The 12,094-nt window shown below is 47.2% G+C and overlaps 1 pseudogene across 1 annotated transcript; it reads left to right on the plus strand.

The window, feature by feature from the left end:
* The first annotated feature begins 7,542 nt into the window (after nucleotides 1–7,542).
* LOC123099215 (phospholipase A1-II 7-like) lies at nucleotides 7,543–9,335 on the plus strand (annotated as a pseudogene). Its single transcript, XR_006448106.1, has 2 exons — nucleotides 7,543–8,237; nucleotides 8,669–9,335. The product of XR_006448106.1 is annotated as a phospholipase A1-II 7-like (transcript).
* Nucleotides 9,336–12,094: the final 2,759 nt, after the last annotated feature.

Below are 12,094 nucleotides of genomic sequence, written 5' to 3' on the forward strand. Positions count from 1 at the left end.
CTCCGGGACAGTAGTAGGTCATGTCCACCAAGCGCCGGACATGTTTGCTTGAATGGAAATAAGCTGTCAATAGAAACTAGTTGTCAATTATTTTTGAATAAGCAATATCAAATACAAAAATATAGTTGAGAAGAACTCACATAATGGTAGAACTGGAGGCGTATGCACATCGATCCATATGTCTCTATTACCTTCAATATCATCTTCCGAACAAATATCAAAGGTAGTAACCATACCAGGCTCAAATGCATAAGCCTTGCATAGTGCTTGCCAAGTTTTGCATTCAAAATAGGTGTACGTGTGTGCATTGTATACTTTGACGTTGAAAGTATAACCATGCTCAGTTTTCAGGTAAACTCTCTTTACCTCAATAGTTTTTATATCCTTGAAACCTATCTTATCCAAGACAAAATTTTTGCATGGCAGGGGATGCGCTAGTAGAATAGTGAAAATTAAAAATTATAAGTCAGATAAATGAAGCATATATATATAAGTCATGCTTAATTACGAAAACAGACTTATCGTTGTGACTTACTGTATCGAATTCCAAGGTCTCATCCAGCTTGATGCTGAATCGCCTATCATCAACAAAGAAATTTCTGTCGCACTGGCCGCTCTGGTCTTCACAGTATTCGCACATAATAAAAATTTTTCCGTCGTCAGACGACATTTCCTATGTTCATATTAGGCGAAACATTAAACATTTACTAAAAATAAACTAGTTTTATATTATAATTCAACTAGTTGAACTAAACATTTACTAAAAATAAACTAGTTATATTAATTCAATTAGTTCAACTAAGCATTTACTAAAAATAAACTAGTTCTATTAATTCAACTAGTTCAACTAAACATTTCTAAAAATAAACTAGTTATATTAATTCAATTAGTTCAACTAAGCATTTACTAAAAATAAACTAGTTCTATTATAATTCAACTAGTTCTATTATAATTCAACTAGTTCAACTAAATATTTACTAAAAATAAACTAGTTATATTAATTCAACTAGTTCAACTTAAGCTTTTACTAAAAATAAAAATTTACTAAAAAAATATGTGTGTGTGTGTATGTGTATGCCTGTGTGTGTAGTGTGTGTGTGTATGCATGTGTGCGTGTATGTGTGTGTGTAGTGTGTGTGTGTGTATGTAGTGTGTGTGTGTGTGTGTATGGAGCGGGCGCGTACGGGCGGCGGGGCGGCGGCCGGGGACGGCGACGATGACGGGCGGCGGGGGCGGCGAGGGCGGCGGGGACGGCGACGATGTGCGGCAGGGGCGGCGATCAAGGGCGGCGGGGGCAACGGCGCGGCGGCGTCGGCGTCAGCGATAGATCGATGTCGCGCGAGAAGTGGAGAAGTGGTTGATGATGGACCTGTTTTTTCATAAGTGTAGTATATATAGGAGGGGCCTTTAGTACCGGTTGGAGCCTCCAACCGGTACTAAAGGCCAATTTTGGCCAGCCAAAGCGGCGGGAAACGAGGGCCTTTAGTACCGGTTGGTGGCTCCAACCGGAACTAAAGGGCAACACATTAGTACCGGTTGGAGCCACCAACCGGTACTAAAGGCCGTGCGCTGCCACGTCGCGGTGTGTTATTTTTAGTCCCACCTCGCCGAGCGAAGGGCAGCCGCACTGGTTTATAAACCCAACCGTGGCTGCCCTTTTGATCTCCTCTATATAGCAGGCTTCTGGGCCTAACTAGGGAGCGCTGCCCTGTGAGCCTGCTGGCCCTTCTGGGCCTGTATTTGCAGACCCTAGGTCTGGCAGGCCCACCGGGCAGCGCCCCAACATTTTTTTATATAATTTTTTTTCTGAGTAGTTTTTTTTGCTGTATTTAGTTTCTTTGTGAATATTTTTGTTTTATATAATTTTTTTATTTCATGCATTATTTATTTTCTTCTATTTATTTTTGAGTAATTTTTTCATATAGTTTTTTCTTTTCTGCTTTATTTTTTTCTTCTATTTATTTCTGAGTAATTTTTTTGCTGTATTTAGTTTCTTTGTGAATATTTTTGCTTTCTATAATTTTTTTCTTTTCTGCATTATTTTTTTCTTCTATTTATTTTTGAGTAATTTTTTAATATAGTTTTGTCTTTTCTGCTTTATTTTTTTCTTCTATTTATTTCTGAGTAGTTTTTTTGCTGTATTTAGTTTCTTTGTGAATATTTTGCTTTATATTTTTTTTCTTTCCTGCATTATTTATTTTCTGTGATTTACTGTTTCACGGTCATTTCTCTTCCTTCTCTTCTTCTTCTTCTTCTTCTTCTTCTTCTCCTTCTTCCTCTTATTCCTCTTCTTCTTCTTCTTCTTGTCTTCTTCCTCTTCTTCTTCTTCTTCTTCTTCTTCTTCTTCTTCTCCTTCTTCCTCTTATTCCTCTTCTTCTTCTTCCTCTTATTCTTCTTCTTCCTTTCTTATGCTTCTTCTTCTTCTTCTTCTTCTTCTTCTTCTTCTTCTTCTTCTTCTTGTTCTTCTTCTTCTTCTTCTTCTTCTTCTTCTTCTTCTTCTTCTTCTTCTTCTTCTTCCTCTTCCTCTTCTTCCTTTTTATATAGTTTGAGAAGTAACACAGAAAAAATACATTGATCAGTACCGCCTTTCAGCCAAAACACGCTACTGCTACAGAGAAGTACATAAAAAATACATTGATCATCAATGATCTTTTTGTATAGAATCTAAATTATCAATAGGAATCTACCACCGATTTAAGAACCGACAAAGACCTTCTTCCTCTTCTTCTTCTTCTTCTTCTTCTTCTTCTTCTTCTTCTTCTTCTTGTCTTCTTCCTCTTCTTCTTCTTCTTCTTCTTCTTCTTCTCCTTCTTCCACTTATTCCTCTTCTTCTTCTTCCTCTTCTTCTTCTTCTTCTTCTTCTTCCTCTTCTTCCTTTTTATATAGTTTGAGAAGTAACACAGAAAAAATACATTGATCAGTACCGCCTTTCAGCCAAAACGCGCTACTGCTATAGAGAAGTACATAAAAAATACATTGATCATCAATGATCTTTTTGTATAGAATCTAAATTGTCAATAGGAATCTACCACCGATTTAAGAACCAGCGAAGACTCCTATTGCACCCCCAGATTCTACACATAGAGTTAAATGAAGACCAAATGCTTGTGATAGTTTGAGAAGTAACATATTTAAGGTGGTCAAATTCTTGCTAAGGGAGCGAGGTGGGACTAAAAATAGCCCCTGCCACAACCTCTTTAGTACCGGTTCGTGCCACGAACCGATACTAAAAATGCTGGTGCCCGGCCAGCATTTTTAGTACCGGTTCATGGCACGAACCGGTACTAAAGATTCGCAATGAACCGGTATTAAAGGTCTCCTCCCTCCTAGTCATTTGAACCGGCACTAATTGACGCATTAGTGCCGGCTCAAAATCAAACCGGCACTAATGTGTCTCATATTAGGTCCTTTTTCTACTAGTGGAATATCTTGTTCCTAGCGTCCCCACCGCGCCTCATCAGCCCTCAAACCTAAAATCACACAGCATCATCAACACAATAAAAAAGACTAAAAAAATCAGCAAATCATAGCCCGAAAAAACAATACTCACCAGGATTAGTACTATCCTCAGTAGCCAACCTCCCATCAGGAGCACCAACGGAAGAAGAGAAGCCCAAGGACGTCCAAGAAACGCGCCGAGAACTATATGCAACAACACAAACCATAATAGAGAGCAAACACACAAGAGGTACACATGAGAGAAGAACATAGCAAACATCTATTTATAGGCAAGCAGAGAAGAACACAGAACACACACACGTGTGCAAAGGTGGAACCCCAATATGCAACGTGGACAGATGCATGCATGCATGGCCATGCAGCACACAAAATAAAAGCAAAACGTGGACAGATGCATGCATGCATGGTCATGCAGCACACAAAATAAAAGCCGCCCATACAGTCAATATTTTTCTCACATGAGACAAAATCAGCCCATGCTGCCGTGCACTCAACCTATCTTTTCACATGAGACACATGAGACAAAATCAGCCCATCAAATCAAGTTATTTTTCCACATGAGACAAAAATAACCTTACAATCAGCCCATACTAATGCACCTCTAAAAAAAGTCACAAAACATCAACACTTCATAGGAAACCATCATGCACACGTGTCGCTCAACCGATAAGGGTAAAAAAATTTCTGAAAAAAACAGAAAAATCGAACCTTTACGGGCCTAGTCTTCTTAATATGTGTGTGTATATGGTCCGCGTCCTGCCCAATATATATACAGGGGCTCTGTAGGGGCAGACCCGGGCAATGGCCCGCCCAGGAATTTGACAACATTTTTTTTTACTAGTCACATCTTAGGCCAGCCCACTGAGCGCACACACGCACAGCCGCACAGGCCAACCTCCATCTTCTCCTCGTCTCAGGAGGGCTACTCACGCACGCTGCACGCGCAAGCGGCTTTCCCCAATTCCTCAATCTCACTATCAGACTCATCTAGCCGCACCGCCGAGGCACCGATGCCGACCGCCGTCGACAGGGAGCACGGTCCACCGGAGCACGCCGCCCGCCGTCTCGCGGAGCAACTGCCGCGGCGATGCCCCCCCGCCCCTCCCCCGCGGGACCTCGCCTCGCCCTGCCCTGTTACCTCCCGCCCAGACTGATCCTGCCGCCCATCATCCGCCGCCTCCGGGATCCAGTGTGTCGTGCATGCTTCCGGCCATCCATTCCCGCGGTTGTTCTCCTCCAACTCCAAGTCTACAAGACTAGAAGGCTGGCGCCCCCATGACTTAGCCCCCTGCCCTGCCGCACGCACAATTCACAGGTAATTTTTCCCCAAACACTCAATTTGATAAGCAAATAGCCTGAATTTATTTAGTTCCATACAACTAGTGATCAGTCCTGCTAGTGATAAATAATAGCTTGATGATCTGATCCTATGCAAATTTCAACATAGGTAGTCATGGGAAGGAAAATCAGACTCATAGAAGAATTGATTTAGTTTTTAAAAGAAAAAGAGATGACATAACTCAAGTTGAGGAAGAGCATGAATTGCCCTTGATTGCTTGAATTGGAACAACAACAGCCTGAACAACAACATAACCAAGATGGAGGAGTTCGAACAAATGAAGTTGTTACTTTGCGAGGTATCGAGTTCTTGCAGCGAGACCCTGGATTGCGCCCTCAAATTTGGCAATATCCACCAGATCAGAGAGATACCGTGAGAAGAGCATATTTGATGTTAGGTCCTATGCAACCCCGCCTAGAGAACTATAAACCTTCAGGTGAACCAGGGCCTTGAACCTAGCTAAGAACAAGGTATATATGTAAGGGGATGAGCGGAACTTTGCAGAAGACCACACTATTATAGAACATGCAATCACACATTGGCACATCTCTGGCGGTCTGGACGAACCACCAAAGATAGACCCACATGAGATCTCAGGTGGTGCTCCAGGAAATATTCATAGCCGGTTTAATTAGTACAAAAAAGGGTTTCCCCCACTTTGTATTACAAAGCAACCAACTTCGATACAGCCAACGATAGGTGTCGGGGCGGAAGCAGCACAGTCACGCCCAAAAAAAATGAAAGAGAAAACAAAAAGGAAACAAATGCGAACAACGACGGCTCAACGAAAACGATGAAGACCCACAATCGCTGCGCCCACCGGAGAATTCCACCACACTCCGAGCACTCCGGACCGCCGCATACCAAGCAACACCTTCAAGAATGACCGCGACGCTGACGACGCTGCTGCCCGGACAAGTTCTAGGGTTTCTCCGGTATGTAGAGGATTGAGGGGGAAGGGGCAAACCCGACACCCTTCAGGAAGGCACGGCGGCGCCCACAGACGTCACCGCGTCGGTGCCGGACAAGCGGACACGGATTTCTCCGGACCACCAACCACCCACGACTCGAGACGATCCATCATGCGCCACCAAACACGCCGCCCATCAACATGCGCCACCACGGTCGTGCAGTCCCGATCGCCGTCTCACCGTGGCAAACAAAGCGAGACCGGCAGGAACAGAGAAGGCAACCGGGAACGAGGGGTGGCAGCAACAGTAGCCACGCAGGAGGGAACAACCTCCACCGCCCGTTGCGGGAACCGACCGGACGTAGCAATAGGGGCAAACCAGGCAACCGCGACCAAATCGACGAGGGGGAAGGGAAGGTGGAGAAGTGGCCTATGGCCACGACTGGCACTGTGTCGGTTCCAGCTCCCCCGCGAAAACATGTTTCGCCCCCGCGTCGAAGGCCCAGCCGAGCCCGAGACTGGCTCGTGAAGCCCTCATTGCTGCGCTGCTACCCCCCGCACGAGTCGCCCCGCCGTCCGCCGGAGACGCCGCAGAGGAGTTCCGGCCAGGCCTGCCCAGACCCAGATGGGGCCCAAAAGGACCCAGATCTGGGCCGGGAGGGCATCACCACCAGCCACTGCAACGCCCCGCCGCCAAGAAGCAGCGCCGCCGCCACCTCGCCACCCGACACCGCGCCACCCAAGGAGCCACGCCGCCGCCGGATCTGCTGCCGCCGAAGAAGGCCGCCAGCCACCCGAGCCATGGCGCTGCGCGCGCGGGGGGGGGGGGGGGGGGGGGGACGGGGCCGCTGCCGCCGGCACCACCCAAGCAAGGCCCAGTGGTCCAGGCCGGCGGCGACTGGAGGGGGAGAAGGGGAGGGAAGGCGCTGGGGAAGGCGGGGAGGGAGCCCCCAGCCGCCTCGCTCGGGGAGGCGACGCGGGGGTACGGTGGAGGGGGGGGGGAGGGAGGTGGACGGGGTTGGGGAGGGCTAGCGGTGGCGGGCGCCGGCCGCGGCCGCGGCTACCCGCGACGGGGAAGCCGGCGGCAGCGCGGGCGGAACCCTAGGGAGGGCTAGCCGCGGGGAGATGCCTGCCATAGCCGGTTTAATTAGGGAAGTTAGTATGTCTAGAGGGGAGAGAGGTGAATAGACTACAGAAATGACCAACTTATCAATTTTAAGTTCCTGATGAGGTGGTTTTTCAATTTTTATCCATCTCAAAAATACCAGTGGTGGTCGTGTATATGCTTACCATCTCACCGTCTCCGATAGTTTAGGTTCTGCGATGACTCCTTTTTCCTATACAGATAATTTTGCGACGATAGTCAAACCCGCATCACCTTGGATAGCCTCAATATGAAGTGCTCTGAATTTAACTGCCTCGGATGATGTGTCTCTATATAGTTGGTGTTGTGCTAGCTACTGAACTAGGGTTTGATTGGAGTTAGCACATTATAGTTCTCGGCCTTATCCATCCATGTGACGGAGACATGTGTATGTTGAGCATAAGATGACAATAGAGAACTACAGTAGAGTATGTTGAGGTCTTGGTCAGCTGATGACAATAGAGTATGAGTAGCACGTGTAACCCGGCCACGGCGCACGTTTTTCACTCTCTCAAGCTAAGCTAGACCAGCTCTAGGCCATTAAGTTGCTCGGAATCACGCTGTACGGTACCATGGCTTTTGGATATAAATAGGTCAACAACGAAGCAGAGAGAAACAAGCTTTGCCAGCCACAGTACCATACCTAGAGCTATTGCTTGCGACTATACTACGTACAAGTGGCCTCGGGGGATGGACAACAACTTGGTAACGGCGGCCATCACCGCGCAAGAGCCGCCTTGCCGCCGGCGTCAACGCTTGGAAGCATCGCCAGCCGGTGGCGCGAGCTCCATGGCGCCAGGTCGTGGCACGGGCTGCTGGACCCCATCGACGACGACCTACGCGCCTTCGTCATCGCGTACGGCGAGCACGCGGCCGCCGCCTACGACGGGTTCAACGCCGAGAGGCGGTCACCCCGCGTTGGTTCCTGCCTGTACAGCCGCGCCAATCTGCTCGCCGCCTGCGGCGTGTCCAGCCCGGGGCACTACGCCGTCACCAAGTTCCTGTACGCGCCCTCCGGGCTGTGGCTGCCGGAGAGCACATCGGCGTCCCCGGCGACACTAGCAGCGACCGAGCCGTTCTTCGTGCGGCCGCTGCGGGAGGGGCCACTGTGGAGGGAGACCAACTGGATGGGGTATGTGGCAGTGGCGACGGATGAGGGGGCGGCGGTGCTGGGGAGGCGCGACATTCTCGTGGCGTGGCGTGGCACCGTGACGAAACTGGAGTATTTGAACGACGGAGACTGGCTGCACGCGCCCGCCACGAAGGTGCTCGGCCACTCCATGGCGGCCGCCTACAAGGATGCCAGGGTGCACCATGGATTTCTGTCCGTGTACACGTCCGCGGACAAACAATCCAAGCACAATAACACCAGAGTCCAAGATCAGGTATTACTTCACTTTAAACTTACGCTTAACTAACTATTGAACTGAATTGAGAAGTGGGAAATTATTTTGGAGGTACTTCTTGAGTTTACTTTGACCATCGATTTAACTTACAGAAGTATGAGTTATATGCACTGAAAATGTAACATTGTAAATTTCATTCAAATGCAAATCAAATTGTACACTTTTTATGACATACTACAATTTATGTCTTGTAGGTTAGAAATTAAATAGATGGTCAAAGGTAGAAACAAAAATACCATGTCCATGCGTGCATACAAAAAGTGAGTGAATATCTCGTGACGGAACAGAGACATCACTTATGTCATCAATAACAAAACCTTCACAAGTATTATCGCTTGGTCAAGCCACAATTGTGTAAGATAGATAGGAAATAAAATGCTTGCGTGTTGATTAAGCACCCACACATGCAGGTCCGCGAGGAGGTGCGGAGACTATTGCAGGTGCACAAGGACGAGGAGGTCAGCATCACCGTGACGGGTCACAGCCTAGGCGCGTCGCTTGCAACCCTCAACGCCGTCGACATGGTGGCTCACGGCATCAATGTACCTCCTGCCTACTCCAAGCAGTCATCGTGCCCTGTGACGGCGATCCTATTCGCAAGCCCACGCGTTGGGAATGGCGGATTCAAGGCTGCAATCGCCTCATTCCCCGATCTCCGCGCCCTAAGTGTGAGGAACGAATTTGACCCTGTGCCCTCATTGCCAATGATTGGGTACGAGGAGGGCACGGCGACGGAGGTGTTGTGTATCAACACGACCAAGTCACAATGCCTACGCAAGTTCTCCGTCGACTTGTTCAGGTTTTGGAAGGACCACCACAACCTCGAGGTCTACCTGCACGGCATTGCCGGGTATCAAGGTGCTAGCAAGGAGTTCCGCCTGGTGGTCAATCGCGACGTAGCACTTCTGAACAAGTGGGCTGACTTGCTGAAGGATGAGCACTTGGCGCCAGCGAACTGGTGGGTCGCTCAAAACAAGTGCATGGTCAGGGGTGTGGATGGCCACTGGAAATTCGATGACTATGAGGACGACCAATTAAGTGGTTAGGTTTTCACACAACTATGAATAAGTTTTTCTAAAGGATAACCACGGCCTCTGCATCAATTGATGCACACAATAAAATATTATTTATATTTAGAAACACCAAGCAAATGCCTAGCATTGTTACCAAAAAGATCTGCTTATACAATAAGAAAAGGGAAAACCAGAGTTCATACATATTTGAATTTGACCAGCTTCACGATTGTACCTCCAAAGTTTTACCACCAACCCTATGATTGTTATCATAATCCGCCGGTCGAGCAACATGCGGCCTCACAAACGGCACGGGACTCCATGAAAACATCTAAAGAAGGAATTGCCGTCCGCATGCTACCGTAGGCTGTTCCGATCAAAGGAAAACATGGCAATATCACCCCGAAGCAGAACTTCAAGCCAACATCCTCAAAAAGAAAAGGACGTGCAAATGTCGATGTTGTCATATCTCGCCAAAAAGGCGAAGTCATGGTCATGCCACCAGCCAGTCAGTGTCTCTTCCTTGATGTGAAATATAACTATGTAGAAGGTCACATTTAGTAGATTGTTTTGGCGAATATAAAGATGCAGTGGATGCGTTCGCAACGTCAGTGACCAGGCCAAGAACAAGCTGATTCACAGTTATTTTGTTCATGGTATGCAGAGCAAGGCATCGAATCAACAAAAACAAATCCTTGTCAGCCTTGGCGCAACATAAAATACTTGCTATGCTAGCTTTTCTGTTCTACGAGTTTTCTATATATAGCAAGAGATGAGAGATCAACCAAACTATATTGTTCCTATGTAGCGTCCATTCATATATGATCCAATTTGTTACTCCCTCCGTAAGAGATGAGTAATTTCGATCAGGACATGTGCCACGTGATACACAATGGGCTCCTACGCTTGCTAGCAGACTATCGCTGTCTTGCCATGTTACCCAACGGCGGTTGCACGTGGATGTACGTACCAACAGCAGAGCAGCTGACCGACCGATTTAGGTCCATCGCTTTAATTGGCATACTGAGAGGGTGCTTGGGTACGTTTTAGTCCCATGACTAAAAGTAATGAGACTAAAACTTGCTAGCCTTACCCATGCTTGGATCCAAATACTAAAGCAACTAAAATCAAGTTAATAAGCATTTATTATCCTTTATACCCTCCAATTCAAAACTCGCATGTGTTAAAGGAGAGGAGTTAAATGAGGAGAGAAGAAACTAATCCACATTTTAGTAGGGGTACACCTGACTAAAAAATTTTAGTCTCAAGACTAGTTTTAGCCCCTCTTTAGTCAGGGGTGCTTGGACTTTAGCCTCTTAAAGAGACTATTTTTAGTCAGACTAAAATAAGTCTTTTGGATCCAAGCACCCTCCGAGTTTCAAGCTATACTTGGAATATTTTAGATATAGAGTAACACGTCACAGAGGACGAGTTGCACCGGTAATTTGCTTGGAATATTTCAGATACAGCTGTAATTTGCAGCCCCGGATCGAATGGCTTGTTTTGAGCCAGATTGTACTAGATCTCCGTTTCATGCTGCACAAATGCAACTACGCAAGGTCTATATGTGGCACCAGACCTTTCGATGTTTTGCAGAGCCGAAGAATGGCCACCGTGCATGCCACACTGCGATCTCTTGGCTCTTGCTACTCTGCACAGCTGACGAAAGCCTGCTTGTCAGTCATTGCTCTTGAATATGAAACTGTAATTTGAAAGAAGCTTTAGCCAGAGATCTTGTAACAATGGTGCATGTTCTCCACGATGACCAGACCAGATGTACTAGTATCCTATGATTAGGCCTTGTTCGTTTAATCCTCCTCCCAAGGGGATTGAAGAGGATTGGAGGGGATTTTGGCTTGTAGAGGATTTAATCCCCCTCAATTCCTGCCAATCCCCTTCAAAATCCACCTCAACCGAACAAGGCCTTAGAGTGGTCGCTGGAAAGACCAAGAGGAAGTACCTGATTGCATCCGATACTGGTAGACATGTTTGACCGAATAAATTGACAAATATGCACAAGAAACATGCTTGTATAACCAACACCACCATGGAGAAAATAAATATTGAGAACATGACTCACAACTGGTTCTACGCAAAAAAAAATGATAGTTAACTAGTTCCACTCACATAGTTACATACCTTTGACATCTGTCAGGGCATGGAATCATTTTTCACGAAAAAAGTGTAACATCCTTTTATTTATTTGCTCAAAACATTTCTGCCAACAATACAGAAATCAGCTCTGGATCTCTCACTTCATCTACCTTCTCACCTAGTAAAAGGGCATCAGACAATCACTTATGCATACAGAAAGACGGATAGTTTTAGGAGCATAATGAGGTACACAAAACTAAGTGGAATGAAGCAATAGGTCCTATGCGGATTGGCCCAGTTCGTCGGCACTGGCAAAGAAGACAACTAAGAACAAGAGCACAGGCACGAGAGGAAATCTGGAGTAGGTTATCGCATCTCCAACATGGACCCTTAAACTGCCACGACCGATCAGACCGCGGGGTTCGGACGTGTTTTGTCATCCCACCCGCCCCGGCATCCGTCCACGGACCACGCGCGGGGGGGGGGGGGGGGGATTGCTGGCGTGCAGGCCGCTGCCACACTTGCATCCAACACCCTGGACCCACCTGAAACCATCTCCCATGCTTCTCTCCAACAGACGCCGCTTCTACAGAACTGCAACGGCCGACATTGACGTCCCATGACATGACCGGACAGGAAGGCAACGCTTACCGATGCGACCGTGCGGGCAACACCACTTCAATGTGGACGCGTCGTCCCGAGAAACCGACTCTATCAGCTGTGCCGCAT

Source organism: Triticum aestivum, chromosome 1B (assembly GCF_018294505.1).
Source record: "Triticum aestivum cultivar Chinese Spring chromosome 1B, IWGSC CS RefSeq v2.1, whole genome shotgun sequence".
NCBI lineage: Eukaryota > Viridiplantae > Streptophyta > Magnoliopsida > Poales > Poaceae > Triticum > Triticum aestivum.